Source organism: Cadophora gregata, assembly GCF_030347475.1.
Source record: "Cadophora gregata isolate MNR1 chromosome Unknown scaffold_52, whole genome shotgun sequence".
NCBI lineage: Eukaryota > Fungi > Ascomycota > Leotiomycetes > Helotiales > Ploettnerulaceae > Cadophora > Cadophora gregata.
Window position 1 is genome coordinate 1 of NW_026695975.1, and position 16,437 is coordinate 16,437.

Here is a 16,437-nt window from a genome sequence, read left to right on the forward strand (position 1 = left end):
GGTGACTTGAACACCTAGCCTACCGTGTGTAAAACGGTTGCTCTACCATTAAGCTAATCCCTTTATAGTTTATATTATCTTTACGGGCTAGGTCGGGTTCGAACCGACATTTGCTTTCTTGACAAAAAAGTTTCTTACCAATTAGAAGACTAACCCTTATTATACTTTAAATTATACTAATAGTATATATTAAATATAATAAAAATATTTAGGTAAGAATAAAACTAACAATTTAGTTAGTTATTAAATCCTTAAATGATTTATGATTAATTTTTTTGTTTTATTGTAATAACAATAGCACCAACCATTGCTAACAATAGTATAATAGAAGTTAATATTAATCATATACTATAACTAGTGTACATAATATTTCCTATACTAGAGATATGGCTAGTTTCGGCTAAATTACCATCTCATATTTTACTAGTAACAAATGAAATTTCACCGTTGTCTAATTCAGTACCATTTAATTTAAAGAATTTATTTAAACTATCACTATAATTATGAGATCAAATATCATTTATAGTATTGTTTAAATAAACAGTATAACTATTAAAAGTAGCAACACTATAAGGCAATATTTGATATAAAAGATAGTTGAAAACTATAGTAATAAAAATAGCTAAAGGTATGCTATTACTAGTATTACTTAATAGTTCACTTATTCTAACATTAATTAACATTAAAATAAATAAAAATAAAATTGACACTGCTCCGACGTATACTAATAAGTAAGAAAGACCAATAAAATTTAAACCTAATACCATTAGGTAACTAGCTATACTTAAAAATAAACCTATTAAAAATAATACAGAAACAATAGGATTTTTACTAATAATAACTAATATTCCACATAATATAGCTGCTATAGATATAATATCTAATATTTCTGATCTATAACCATTAGTGAAAGTTTCATTTAAAATATATAGACTATTCATGAATAAAAAAAGGAATAAAAAAACCTCTATATTTAATTAAAGTTTAATTAAAGTAATTTAACTACCATTATTAAAAATATTTTTAACGAAAGAGGAAAGAGTAGTTAAATAAGAATATAGACGTGTATAAGACTTGAACTTATATACTTGTGGCCGAAACACAAAACTTTACCATTAAGTCAACACGCCATACGTATTCTTAGTGCCTAGCCCCTAAGATGAATTGAACATCTATCGGAATATTAACAGTATTCCGCTCTACCATTGAGCTATAAAGGCCTAAGATAATTAGGAAGAAAAGGACTCGAACCTTCGACAGCTTATTGCTATTGAGTTTACAGCTCAACCCGTCATACCAACAAACGGAACCTTCCTTAGTATAATATAAGTACTTATAACCCAAAGGAGCTGGTTTATAAGTATATATTATACAGTATATATAAAATATATGCATTGTTAACATTAATCAATCCCGTGCAATTTCCACTACACGAACCGTATTTCGACTTAACACCAATCAAAGTCACGCATACGAAAATCTCCCATAAAAATAACTAGAACTAATTTACTAGAGTAAAAATAAATGGAAGACCAAACTTATTGCACACACTTCTTTCGGCGCCTGACGAGTAGTTAGTACCTATCTGAGAAAAAATTCACCGTGACGTGGTGATTCACGATTACTAGTAATTCCTTATTCATGCAGTCGAATTTCAGACTACAATCCTTGTTATATCCTACTTTATTAGATTAGCTCCAATTCACATTATCGCATCATTTTGTATAGGAATATGTGGCACGTCTATCGCCCACAACATTAAGGCCATGATGACTTGTCTTGGTCCCTGTTATCATATCCGATATGATGGTGAACTGCTTTATTTAGATTAAATCGCAAATAAAGCAAGGGTTTCCGTTAATTTAATGGAATTAACCAATATCTCACGACATTAACTGAAGACAGCCGTGCAACGCTTGTAATATATTCTATATTTCTTATTATAATATAAGACTTCCTTAATATAATATTCAAGTTGTGGTAAGGTTTTTCGCGTAACTACGAATTAAATAACATACTTCACTACTGGTTTCAGAAACGGTCTAATGATTTCAGTTCCTGCGTTGCCACATTACTCTTGAGGTGAAATGCTTACACTTTCATTTATAGACTAAATAATTTTATCTAACCTATGGCATTCATCATTATCTGCTTGGACTACTAGGGTATCTAATCCTGTTCGCGACCCAAGCCTTCGTCCCTCAACGTCAGTTATTAGATAAAAGGTTGCTTTCGCCTTTACCAGTCCTCATGGTATTAAAAAATTTCAACTCTACTCCACAAATACTCACCTTCTCATATATAACTCTAGTATAACCGTTTCCTATTAAAGACTAATTATACCGTCTAGGTACCCTTTAAACCTACTAAAGATGAATAACACTAGTCTTCTACGTATTACCGCGACTGCTGGCACGTAATTTGGTCAAGACATATAGACAGGAAATTGTCATAATCAGTATCCTATCTAGAACTTTATTCGATAAAATCGATATTACTTTGTCCACTGAAGTATTACTTCCTCGCGCCTTGCGGTGAGTGGTAAATTAATTGATCCCACAACGGCAGCAAAAAAAGATCAAAATGAATAATCTTTTATATACAAAATCAGAAGTTTTGTATATAATTAATTAAACAGCCAAAATAACTAGCGGAAGCTATTCATTCCCCCAAGTTGCTGGTTCAGCCGTTAGGCTATTGACCAAGATTCCCCACTGCTGTACTATACGTATTGGGGTTTTTTCAGACCCAATGTGATCGATCGACCTCTCAGCCTCGACTACGGAATTTTAAGCTAGTTAAACCATTACTTTAACTACTACCTATCCGAAACACTTATTGTCCTCTTAAAGCGGAAGTTTAGTTCCTTTCATTGCGATTATAAGGTATTTATAAACCTTACTTTAAGGCAGCCAAAATGTTATATACTCACCTGTACACCACTTCTAATGAAATAGATGATAAAAAATCATTAATTAGATTAGACGTTCGATTAGCATGTGTCAAGCACTTGGACAGCGTTCATTCAGAGCCATCATCAAACTCAATTTATAGGTATAGAAAATATAAACTTTTACTAATTTAAGAAGTACATTACTATACCATTACTAATACATCTTAACTTAATTAATAAAAAAAAATTTTTTTTTTATTAAGATATTTTTTTTGTTTTTGGATAATTTTAAGCCGGATCCTGTTATAGTTATTAGTCTATAATAAGGCCTAATGTCAAGCTTGCGTTCTCATTAATATTCTTTTACTGTATATATTTTTTTTTGATATGTTGATTTTTTTTTTATTGTTGTTATTTTATATCGTTGTTTTTTATTATTTGTTTTACATACATTTACCTATAGTTTTTTGAACTATAGAAAGATATTAAATATTTTCTATTTAACACTCAAGTTTTTACCCAACACTCATTTTTAGGTGTTGACATTCAATAAGCACCGGACTTTCCTATACTATACTAAATATAGCACTTGTACTATTAGTATCACAAAAACATACTTTATTATTTATACAGTTTAGCACAGTAAAAGGTATAAAAAAAATTTATATATTTACTATAGATTAATGTAAATCTAAAGCATCTTTAATATAACTACTAGTTAAAACTACAAATACTTGAGCTTGTATAAAGGCAATACCTAATTCTAAACCTGAAAAGGCTATTATAAATGCTAAAGGTATTAAACCTAAAAAGAAGAAAATAAATCCAGAAGTCATAATGTTATATGTAAATCCTGCTAAAATGTTTAATAACATATGACCACTTAATATGTTGGCACCCAATCTAAGACCTAAAGAAACATTTCTAGATAAGTATGATATAAACTCTATTAATACTAATAGAGGTAATAATGCTAAAGGACAACCTGCAGGCACTAATAAAGAAAAAAATTCTAAACCGTGTTTTTGGAAACCTAATATAGTTGCACCTAACACTACAGTAAAACTAAGAGCAAAAGTAAATATGAAATGACTTGTTGAGGCAAAACTGTAGGGTACCATACCAATTAAATTATTTACTAATATAAATATAAATAAAGTATAGATAAAAGGGAAATATATTTGTCCTTTAGTAGGGTTTATTTGGTTTGTTACTATACTATGTATAGTGGCATAAATGGTTTCTTGACTTATTGATCAACTATTACTTACAACTTTATTATAATTAGTAGCTAAAACATTCAATGTTAATACAAAGAAAGCACCTATTGTTAAATATAATCCTATATTAGTTAATGATATATGTAAATTACCGAATATAGGGGCATCTAAACTTAATAAGTTCCTAATTTCAAACTGATCTAAGGGACTTGTGATTGTTGTATAAGCTAAATTAGACATTTGCTAGTTTACTTTTTTATTTTTATTGATATATTCTAACTTAATCCTTTTTATAGACTAAAACTTTAATTGCGAATAACTTTAAACCTATATTATAACCTTTTTATATATGCTTAAATTTTTAATTACGAGGTACTTTGAATCTATATGTTAAACGTTATATTTGTTTATAAACCTATAAGGGTTAAATATGACGTTTAACATAACAGAAAAGAGAGAAATTATAATAAATATTATAATTTACTTATAAATATTCTAGTAATAAATAATCGTACAAATCTTGGTAATATAAATTTAGAAAATACGTATATCATAATTACAAGTAATATAAAAGCAAATGTTACCTGATTTATAAAATAGAATGGAACTAATTGTGGCATATTATATTTTTTATATTTTTCAATGTTATAGTTATCTATTTTTACATTATTATATAATTAAATATAAAGATTATTCTGACACATGTAAATTTTCCTTTACATATATTACTATATATAAAAGATTAAGGAATAGGTGACTTGAACACCTAGCCTACCGTGTGTAAAACGGTTGCTCTACCATTAAGCTAATCCCTTTATAGTTTATATTATTTTAATAGTAATAAATATCTATATTTGAAAAATATAAACCTAGCATATTATGTGGGTTTTTACAGCTACTTATAGTTTTTATTTAACATTAATGTTAAAGATTTTTTTATATAATCTTCAGATTTAACTATTGTATATTAAAGATGAAACGGAGTAATGTAAACCGTCTAAAATTGGAGCAGGATATACACCCAATACAACTGTAAATATCACTAATGTAAGTAATATAAAAAATTCACGTTTATTAACATCACTTATGTTAGCTTCGAAAAATTTACTGAAAGATCCTCCAAAAGCTATTCTGTTAAACATATATATAGTATATGCAGCAGAAAACACTATAGATGAACTAGCAAATACACCTAGTAAAGGTAATCTTTCAAATACACCATAAAGAGACATAAATTCACCTACAAAATTTAAAGTAAGAGGAACTCCACAATTACCTAAAGATAAAATGAAGAATAAGATAGAAAATAATGGCATTATCTGAGCAATACCTCTGTAGAAACTAATTAACCTAGTTCCAGATCTATCATATAATACACCTCCAGCACAAATAAATAAACCACTAGAAACAAAACCGTGTGCTAAACCTAAAGCTATACCACCTTCTATACCTTGTATAGTATTACTAAATACACCGATAAGGTAAACAGCTGCGTGTGATACAGAACTATAAGCTATAAGTTCTTTGATATCTATTGTTCTTAAAGTACTAAAACTAGCATATATAATAGTAATAACACCGATAAGATATATAATATATGTATAATCTAAAGAAGCTTTAGGTAATAAAGGTAATATTAATCTGAAAATACCATATAAACTTAGCTTAAGCACAATAGCAGCTAATATTATACTACCACTTAGGGGTGACTCTACATGAGCTTTTAATAATCAAGTATTTAAGAATATCGTAGGTGTTTTTACAGCGAATGCTATAAATATACCATAAAATAAAAATAATTGTGTTGAATAATTAAAATTAGTTTTGTATAAAGCATCAAAATCTGTTGTACCCATTATAGAAGACATAGCTAATATAGATAATAATAAGAATAATGAACCAAATAAAGTGTATAAAAATAGATAAAAACTAGCCCTTACTTTATTACTTGATCCAAATAAACCTATTAGTATAAATAACGGTGGTAATATACTTTCGAAAAAAATATAAAATAATAATATATCTAATACTAAAAATACAGCTAACAATAATGATTCTAACAATAAAATTATTATTACAAATGATCTCACATTTTCATTTATAGAATTCCAATTACTTAATAATGCAATTGGTGTGATAATAGTTGTCAACAGAACAAAATATATAGACAAACCATCTAAGCCTAAATAAAAATCAAAAGAACTAATTTCATGATATTCTTGTACAAACTGGAACTGGTTACTACTGAAGTCAAACAGTATAAATATAATTAATGATACTATAAGGTTTACGATAGAAGTACTTAAGGCTATTGTTTTAATACGATTAATGTTTAAAAAAGACAATTCGTAAGACATACCTGTGGATATAGTAAATACACCCAGTATAGGAATTAATAATAAAAGTGTAAGTAACATAATTTATAAAAAAAAAAAAACACAAATTTCCCTCAGGATTAAATATTAAATTTAATCTTTACTAATACCATATATAACTATAAGGTAAACCGCGCTAAAATAAAATTTTAAATATATTATACCTATTAAAAGTTTTTATTGATTTTATTAATTTAATTAAAACATAAAGTTAATGAAATTTTTTTACAATAAAGAAATATTACTGGGTATTATTTCAAAGCTATATAGTATACAGGGTACAAGTATAACAAAGGCAATAACAATAGGTAACAATATAGTTCAACAAAAAGACATTAATTGATCAAATCGTATTCTAGGAAATGAGGCTCTAGCTCATATGAAAATAAAAATCATAGTACATGATTTTACACCTAAAGTTAAACCATATAATAATCCTTCTATTAAAGGACCAGAGAATAAGCTTTCATTATGTAAATTATTTATATAATATTCAAAATTTATATATTGCATTAATGTAAACAAAGGTAAATAATCATAAAGATAACCACCTAAGAATAATATACTAGTTAATATACAAATTAAAACAATACTACCATATTCAGCTAAGAAAAAGAATACGAATACAACAGCAGCGTGTTCTGTCATAAATCCACTAACAAGTTCTGATTCTGCTTCGGCTAAATCAAAGGGTGCTCTGTTAGTTTCCGCTATAGATCCTATGAAGAATATTATAAAAACAGGAAATAGAGGTATTATAAATCATATAGCTCTTTGAGCTTCAATATTAACAGTAAGATTTAGACTACCTGTTAACATAACAACAAGTAATATAGCTGAACTTAATATTAATTCATAGCTAATTAATTGTGCGGTACTTCTAAGTGAACCTAAAAAAGCATACTTACTGTTAGCACTTCAACCTGCTAGTAATATACCATACGTCGATAGAGAAGAAACAGCTAACATATAAAGTATACCTAAATTGAAATCACTTAAGGATAAACCAGGCCCATAGGGTACAACTAAATAACCTAATAATGAAAATATTAAAGTTATAACAGGACCAAGAAAAAATAAACCTAAATTAGCTTGTGTAGGTGAAACATACTCTTTTAGTAGCAGTTTTAAGGCATCAGCAAATGCTTGTAATAAACCATAGTACCCTACTATATTAGGACCTAATCTTCTTTGCATACTAGCCATAGTTTTTCTTTCGGCTACGGTTACATAAGCTACAGTTAATAAGACAGGCACAGTTACTAGTAATACTTCTAGAACGGAAATTAAAGTTGGTATATATAACATTGATTAATCATTTTTTTTTCTTTTTTATATTTAATCTATATAAAATAATTAATAAATTATTTTATTAGATTAAACCATAAGGTTAAAAATAAATTTTTCACTAAGTATAAAGAATATTTATATTAATAAATATATTTATACTTTACTACAATTTATCTATTATTATTTAATATTTTATGTATAACTATTCTTATCTAAGACTTGAACTTAGATCAAGATATTAGAAGTATCCTGCTCTACCATTGAGCTAATAAGAGATAAAATAATTTATATATATAAATATAGTAAATAATCTAAGTAAATATTTTACGCATATGTAAGCTAAAACACATGTAAATGTAAAAATATGAATTTAAAGCAGGTTTAAATAAGTATTATAAGGGATATGGAGGAATCAAACCCCATATTTAAGATCTGCAATCAAAACGTAGAACCATCTACTGCATATCCCTGATGTATAAATTATATATAAGTTGCTATCCTTAACTATGTATATAAGATATACACCAACAAACCTAAATTTTTGTACAAACTAACCAAGATAAATATTTAAAGTTATTTATAAAACATCAAACTAATTATTATTATTATTATTATTCATTTGAGCTTCTAGAAATTGTATTCTAGAATTAAGCAGAGTAGCTTTGGCTTCTGACCTTACTTTATCTCTGTTGAAACGTTCTAGGTCACTCTCTATTTGATTCTTTAGATTAAATTCGTACTCCGTCGTAGGTATTGTAGGTATTTTTATATAAACACTTTGTGCGTAAGCCATTTTTCTGTCTAAAATTCGTATAAACTTTAAATATAAATTTTTATGTTCTACGGCTGTTTTTAGATCCATTCTCTTAAATTGGTTAAGTATATGTGAATTATAATCAATATGTTTACATATTTCATCCTGTATAGGTACTTCACCACCAGGAACGTTAAACCCAGGCGGAACAATAGTTTTATTAGGTGTGTATACAGAAATAGGAAATACCATAGATCCTATATCACTTCTAAAGATTCCAGAACTTCCACCCCTATTTCTATCGTAATTGGGATGTAATTCTCTATCTACACCTTTACCTTTATCAGGCTTTAGACCTGAACCCGAATCTGAGTCAACTTCCATAGCATTGTATAACTTAGGTTTAATAACTTCGACAGAAGATCTCTCACCTAAATCCATAGTATCCATGCCAAATAAAAACTGTTTTAAGTTGAAATTAATACCTTTTATACCTAAATATTCCGACAATAAACCTATTATACCTGTGTTAAAGGTTCAACCTAATAATCCTATAGCTATATTGTTGAAAAAATCACAATATTCTATATGAAAACTACCCGAAATTAAATATTTAATCGCCGCTATAAATGTAACAGTTAAAATAGCTCCACAAAATTTTGCTAATGTAAAAGTTGCCGTTGTATTTTGTACCATTAGATATAATTTTGTTTTCATCTTTTTTTAAGTGTAATGGTCTAATAATGTATTTTTTACTATTTTCGAAATTACATTACTCAACCATTACTAATACAACTTAATTTTACTATTTTCGAATGTACATTACTCGACCATTACTAATAAGGTTTCGTTTTGCTACCTCATAAAAATTGTAATAAGCAACTTTATAATAAAATTCTTATCTAAGACTTGAACTTAGATCAAGATATTAGGAATATCCTGCTTTACCATTAAGCTAATAAGAGTTTATGTTATATTTAATAACATGAATATAATATACGAATTCATATAAATTGTATAATATAATATTATTATGATTGCACTTAAGCAACATATAATAATAAAAAAGCCATCATTAAAGCGAATAAACCAGTGGCTTCTGCAAATGCAAAACCTAATATAGCGTAAGAAAACAATTGACCTCTTAAAGAAGGATTTCTAGCAACACCTAATATTAATGCACCGAAAACTACACCAATACCTACACCGGCACCTATAAGGCCTGTGGTTGCTAAACCTGTTCCAATAATTTTTGCTGCTTGTATCACCTTTTATGTTTTTTTTTTATAGAGAAAATATCTATAAGTTTAAGTTGCTTGTTAAAAATATAATATAAAATTTGAAGCATATATAGTTTCTATTATATCCATGTTAATAGAATTTAATTTAAATATCTTAAATAAAAATTTTTGTTATAATAGTTTTTTGTTTTGCTTCGTAAAAAGCAAACGATGCCCTAAAATATAGGAATACGAAGGGATCGAACCTCTGGTTTAAGATCTAAGATCAAAAGGTAAAACCATTTACCGCATATACCTATTGTATATATTATATAGACTAATACGGAATTAATCAACATAATATATACATCCAGAAACATTAGACTTTATAAGCTAATCTAAAAATAATAGCGAATAAAATTAAATAAAACAAACAATAAAATTTTGTATAGGTTAGATCTGGGTGGTTAAATAAAAGATGTCTTTATACGCACATGTTTAATAATTAAAAACTAGAATTATATCATTATTTATACTAAGATTTAAAATTATCCATGTAGTAATCACGCTAATAATATAACCAAAAAGACTCATTAAATTTCATCTTGTAAAAGCATAATACACCATAATCAAAGGGGTTCCCTCTAGCATTATTTAATTATTACTTTTATTAATAATCAAAGTATTTTGTTAAAATAAAAACTTTATAAACCTATACCACTATTTACTATCATTGTTAATTTGTTCGAAAACAATATTAACAACAGCTGAGATAACATTTACGATATGATCTACATCCTTTTTCCTTATTATATATGAAGGAGCAATAATAATATGGTCTCCACGTACACCATCGACAGTACCTGTACCAGGATAAACTGTCATGTTGAATTTGGATGATATTGCCAAATCTAATATTTTGTTCGCAATGTTAAATCTACGTTCGAAAGGCTCTTTGGTTTTTTTATCTTTAACAAATTCTAGACCCCAGAAAAGACCCCGACCCCTAATGTCTCCTACATTAGGATGGTCAGCCAGCGCAGCTTTTAATCGGCTTTCTAAATAAGCACCCTGTTTATTAATATTGTCCAGTAAATTTTTTTCCTTGATGATTCGTAAAACCTCAAGAGCAGCTGCAGCTTGTATAGGCATACCTTGGTATGTTTGTCCATGTATAAACTGTCCACTACCCTTAATTAGCACCTTGATAATTTTTTCATTTACCATTAAAGCAGCTATCGGTTGATACCCTGCACCAAGTCCTTTACCCATCGTTTGAATGTCAGGTACAATACCCTCTGCTTGCCATGCATGCAGAGTGCCAGTACGACCCATTCCACACATAACTTCATCAAGTATAAAAAGAGCCCCATGTTTATGACAAACTTCTCGCATTGCTTCAAGATAACCTGGAACATAGGGTACACACCCTAGAGCGGCACCCACTATTGGCTCGGCTATGAATCCGATGACAGTATGCGGACCTAACTCTATAAATTTTGCCTCTAGTTCCTCAGCTTTTCTCACTACGAAAGCTGCATCAGATTCACCTTTTAACCGCTGTCTATAAGGATTACACGAAGAAATATGGTGAACATTTCTCATAAGTAATGGTATGTAAGGTGCTCTACGATCAACATGTCCTGATATACCCAAAGCTCCAATAGTATTACCGTGGTATGAACCCCTACGAGCTATGAAATTGAAACGGCTAGTTTTATTGTCTTGATCATAAAAGTATTGGCGAGCCAGCTTGATAGCAGCCTCCATTGCCTCAGAACCTGATCCAGTCAAATAGACTTTGCTCATTTTTCCACCAGTACTCTTGATAAGTTCGTAGCACAAAGCTTCGACAACTCCACTAGATCAAAACGTAGAAGCCAGATAGGGTACTCCTGTTTTTATTTGTTTAGTTATTGCAAGAATGACTTTATGATTATTGTAACCTAGACAAGAAACAGCCGCACCCGAACTTGCGTCAAAGATCTTACGACCTTTATGTGTAAAAAGAAAATTGCCTTTACCACCTATAATAACAGGATACGCTTTTACAAGATGACGACCTAAATAAAAGAGCTTTCTTGCGTTGATTTAGGTGACAGAGAACTTTGTAAAGGTAAACTCACAAATGCGTGAGGTTTCGGTGGACTACTTAAGGCTCATTCTAAACTATTGTAACTTCTATTTAATAATGTTTGTAGACTATCACTATAGAATTGTGGAGTTAATCAAGGGTATCTGCTTGCGGCTTTACCTTCAACTAACTGAACATAAACTATATATAAGAATAATCATGTAGCGACAACACTAATGATACTTCCAAAACTACTGATTAAATTTCACCCTGCAAAAGCATCAGGGTAATCACTAATTCTTCTAGGCATTCCCTGTAATCCTAAGAAATGTTGAGGGAAGAATGTTACATTAACCCCTATGAAAAGTAATCAGAAATGTACTTTACCTAACATTCTATTATAATCTAAACCTAACATTTTAGGTATTCAGAAATATCATGCACTAAATAGAGCAAAAACAGCACCCATACTTAAAACGTAGTGGAAATGAGCAACAACGTAGTAAGTATCGTGGAATGCAATATCAAGAGAAGCGTTAGCTAAAACAACTCCACTTACGAATAATATATATTAACTTATAATCTTATATAACTAAAAATATAACCAAGATATATGCCACCTAAATTAGCATATTTTTTAATGGTAGCATGATTTATATTTAAATTTCTTTGAGCCTCAGTTACTCCATCAAACTTTGCTAAAAACTTTTTATCTTTATCATACACAAACACAGCTTTTTTAATGTGACTTTTATTACACATATCTAAAACTAGTGCCTTACAATCTTTACCTGTTCATTCCTCCAGCATAGGGTAATCATAAATATTATAAGGTAAATTAGTAAAATATCACTCTCCTCTGAATAAGGTTTGATTTTCTATATATGAAACAATTGTAGTATGGTTGCTTTTGATAAGTTTAGCTAAAGTTAAAACAGAAGGAAATATAACCAATAATTCTTTATGTGAATTATAAACATAAACAGGATAAGCACTTTGAGCCTCAGCCATTCTCACTTTGCTTTCCATAGAATGACTTTTATTATAAAAAGGATTATTTTCACCTGTTAAAGCTTTGGCTATTAACCCTTTAGTAGCTTCACTGTGTGTTCTATTTTTAGCTAATTGAGATAACAATACTTTAGTCTCTTCTGTATGTTTATAACCTAAAGAAGAATAACCTTGTTTTAAAACATTATAATAAGGTATTACAGACGTTATATAAGAAGTTTCTCTTATAGTTAAAACATTAGCTTCTGCATACTCTAATATATGTACAGAAAAGTTAGACTGATCATACTTAAGTAAGGCTTTTATAATAGGCATATTTCTATTTTGATTAGCCTTAAGAAAGGCTTTATTTAAATAATTTTTAAATCTAGCTGAGAGATTGATAGAACTTCCAACATAAGAATGTCCATTTATGTTATTTATCAGGCAATAAACACCAGACTTATCTTTCTGTTCTATCAGGATTTTTTTTCTGTCTTCTTTAAAGTTATTGTATACCTTTAAAGAGTTTAAATCTTCAATGCAATCTTGTTTTTTTGTTGAATAAGCACGTACAGTACTTATTTTATTATAAGTTAATATATTATTATTTCATGGACTATATCTTCTCATAAAAATATTATGAGGACCACGTTTAGTCTCTGAGGTACCTACTCAGATAATTTTACTTATCTTTTGGTTACCTGCTGATTGTTCAAAATTATACATTTTTACTATATATAGTAGCATAATTGTCAGAAGTTCCCAGCATATGGTGATCTTTAAAGGGAGAGCTAAGTGGATTATTAACCCTCCTATGGTGAACATGAATACGAAACCTAAAGCAAATAACATTGATGGTGTTAAATGTAAAGATCCTCCGTAACAAGTAGCTAACCAACTGAATATTTTAATACCGGTAGGTACAGCAATAATTAATGTAGCAGCTGTGAAATAAGCTCTAGTATCTACATCTAAACCTACAGTATACCGTCTACATATTAGTCCTATTAAAAAGAAAAAAGTCGTAATCTACTCCTATACCCTTTCGCCTGAAGGTTGAGTACCGATCTGTATCCCCTAATCAATAAGGAGCAACTACAGAATATCTTTTATTAAAAAGCTTTTTTTTTATTATGATATATAATTAGATTGTTCCTGCTCTACGTGTTAGGATAATTACTTCGGGTTTATATTTTTTTTTATAAGACAAAAACTTTTTAACTTTACAGACAGGCTAATGCAGTATCTTTAATTTAGGGTTACTTAAGTGTTATTTCGCCCTAAAGCCGGTTTCCCGGTGACTAGAGTACACCTTACAGTTAATAAACTCCTTATTTTACCTTAAAGAGTAAGGTTAATAGTATAAGTTGAAAACTAGTACTACGTATAATATTAACTTAAATTAAAAACTGGAGAACCATCTACTCGTTGCTCTTTTACAGACATATATATTCACTTTAATGCCTGATTTAGATCCGCGATCACCCATTTTTCTTTCGTCTATCCCTAATGATATTACCATACCCTGAGTCATTAATCAGGCCGGTCATATCGTTTCCAATACAACTTTGGTTACTAGAGCTTTAGGGCTTCCCCGGAGTTTGGCTCCTCTTACACACATTAATGAACGACCAATATTCATTTTTCTATGTGATGACTTCAAACAACAAAACCTAATACACCAATTGACATCATAGCATATACCCGTCTTCCGTCTTCAGCCTACATAACAATATGTATAAACTACAAAAGATTATAAAAACATACTTAATATTTCTTTAGCTATTTCATAGACTTCTTCACTTACTTCTTTATTAGCGTTAGATGTTTCTACAGTATTTATATCCGGAGAACTAACACTTTTTGCAGGAGAAATAATCTCTTTATTTAAAGGTTTAGGTAATTCAGATACATTACTTTCAAAATTTAAATTAGAAAATTCTTTGAACCGAGATTCTTTTAAATTTAAAAAAGTATCCCTTTCAATATTTCTTTTATCCAATTCTATTTTAAATAATTTAGCTTCTAGAGGATCTATAGTACCATTTGAAACTTTTATATTTAAACCTTTATTTATTAAGTCATATATAGTATTAAAAGTTTTAATCTTATTACTGAACGTTAAATTGGCTATTTTCAATGCCTTTTGATATTCTTCAAGTGTGGTTATGTTCAATTTATTAAACTTTTCCATTAATAGGAGCTCAAATTTTTCACTATTATCAAATATTTTAATTACTTCTTCAGACTTTTTATCATCTATATAATGTGAGTATTTATAATAAAATTTTTCTAATTTATCTGACTCTATTTTTTTTAAGTTATTAAATTTATTTTTATCCTCTAACATTTTTGCATACTTTTGTGATGAATTATTAAAAGAATCACCTTTTTCCAGCAATTTATCTAGTTCTTTTCTAAATAATTTTTTGTCCATGCTATTTCATTTTATATCTAATTTTGCTTAACCTTTAATCTAGGATTAAGTCTATTTCATTAATATAATTTATATTAATTATTAATTTGTTAAATTATTTTTAAATTACAAATTTAAAACAACCTAACTTTAAAATATTATAAAGAAAGAGAAAATTGTTGGATTCTTATTAAGGTATTATGGTATTATTTAACCAAACAAACCTTATAGTCGTTGAACGTTTTTACTATTTGAAGTAAAATTCGCTTCAAGTTAACTTATTTTAAGTCTTTCTTGAAATTAACCCAATTAATATAATATTTACTATAAATATCATAAATATTATGGGACAATAACTTGTTTATCCCTAGCGTAGCTTTTTCAATTATCCAAGATTTTGTTCTTTGAAACTAGTTTCATATTGTGTTAAGTTAAAAGCAATATATTATACTTTTAACCGCCATTTTTTTCAAAATGGATCAGACTATTTATTCAATTTTCTCTACTTATTATATTTGCAACGCGAAAGTTGTGAATAAGGCAAATATGTGTAAATAGTACAAGACAGCTAAGAAAAAATAAAAAAGAAAAAATAAGAAAAATATAATTTAGACTAAAAGTATTAGGTTTGTATACTAATATTAGTAATTTAACGTTTTGTATATGCTAAATAGAGGCTAAGCTAACGTATAAATTTAATTACATCTTACTTTCTTATATAAAAAAAATACAATTTTAACTTTTCAGATGTAAACCCCCTTTCGAGGCTACTAGAGTACACCTTAAATATAAAAACATATATTCAGTGCCGTCTACTCGTTGCTCTTTTACAGACATATATATTCACTTTAATGCCTGATTTAGATCCGCGATCACCCATTTTTCTTTCGTCTATCTCTAATGATATTACCATACCCTGAGTCATTAATCAGGCCGGTCATATCGTTTCCAATACAACTTTGGTTACTAGAGCTTTAGGGCTTCCCCGGAGTTTGACACTGTCGAACTATGCTAAACTTGCTTAAGGCTTATTAAATTCCTAAATATCCGAACACACTCTTGTTAGAGCTAGCAGATATTGTAGTACTTATTATACCGAATCCTGGTATAATTAAAATGTAAACCTCTGGATGCGATTAAAGATAAATATATCTTTAATGGGACTCTATCTTTATCCTCTGTTGTTTCACTTATTATTAAAC

The 16,437-nt window shown here is 28.6% G+C and overlaps 6 non-coding genes across 6 annotated transcripts; all 6 read right to left on the minus strand.

The window, feature by feature from the left end:
• Nucleotides 1–83: 83 nt before the first annotated feature.
• Nucleotides 84–156, minus strand: ONS95_011798. Its single transcript has one exon. It is a non-coding gene; the product is annotated as a tRNA-Asp (tRNA).
• Nucleotides 157–1,059: 903 nt separating this feature from the next.
• ONS95_011799 lies at nucleotides 1,060–1,130 on the minus strand. Its single transcript has one exon. It is a non-coding gene; the product is annotated as a tRNA-Arg (tRNA).
• Nucleotides 1,131–1,149: 19 nt separating this feature from the next.
• ONS95_011800 lies at nucleotides 1,150–1,220 on the minus strand. The gene has a single exon. It is a non-coding gene; the product is annotated as a tRNA-Asn (tRNA).
• Nucleotides 1,221–4,856: 3,636 nt separating this feature from the next.
• On the minus strand, nucleotides 4,857–4,928 carry ONS95_011801. The gene has a single exon. It is a non-coding gene; the product is annotated as a tRNA-Val (tRNA).
• A 3,054-nt stretch (nucleotides 4,929–7,982) lies between these two features.
• ONS95_011802 lies at nucleotides 7,983–8,053 on the minus strand. Its single transcript has one exon. It is a non-coding gene; the product is annotated as a tRNA-Arg (tRNA).
• A 1,373-nt stretch (nucleotides 8,054–9,426) lies between these two features.
• Nucleotides 9,427–9,497, minus strand: ONS95_011803. The gene has a single exon. It is a non-coding gene; the product is annotated as a tRNA-Arg (tRNA).
• Nucleotides 9,498–16,437: the final 6,940 nt, after the last annotated feature.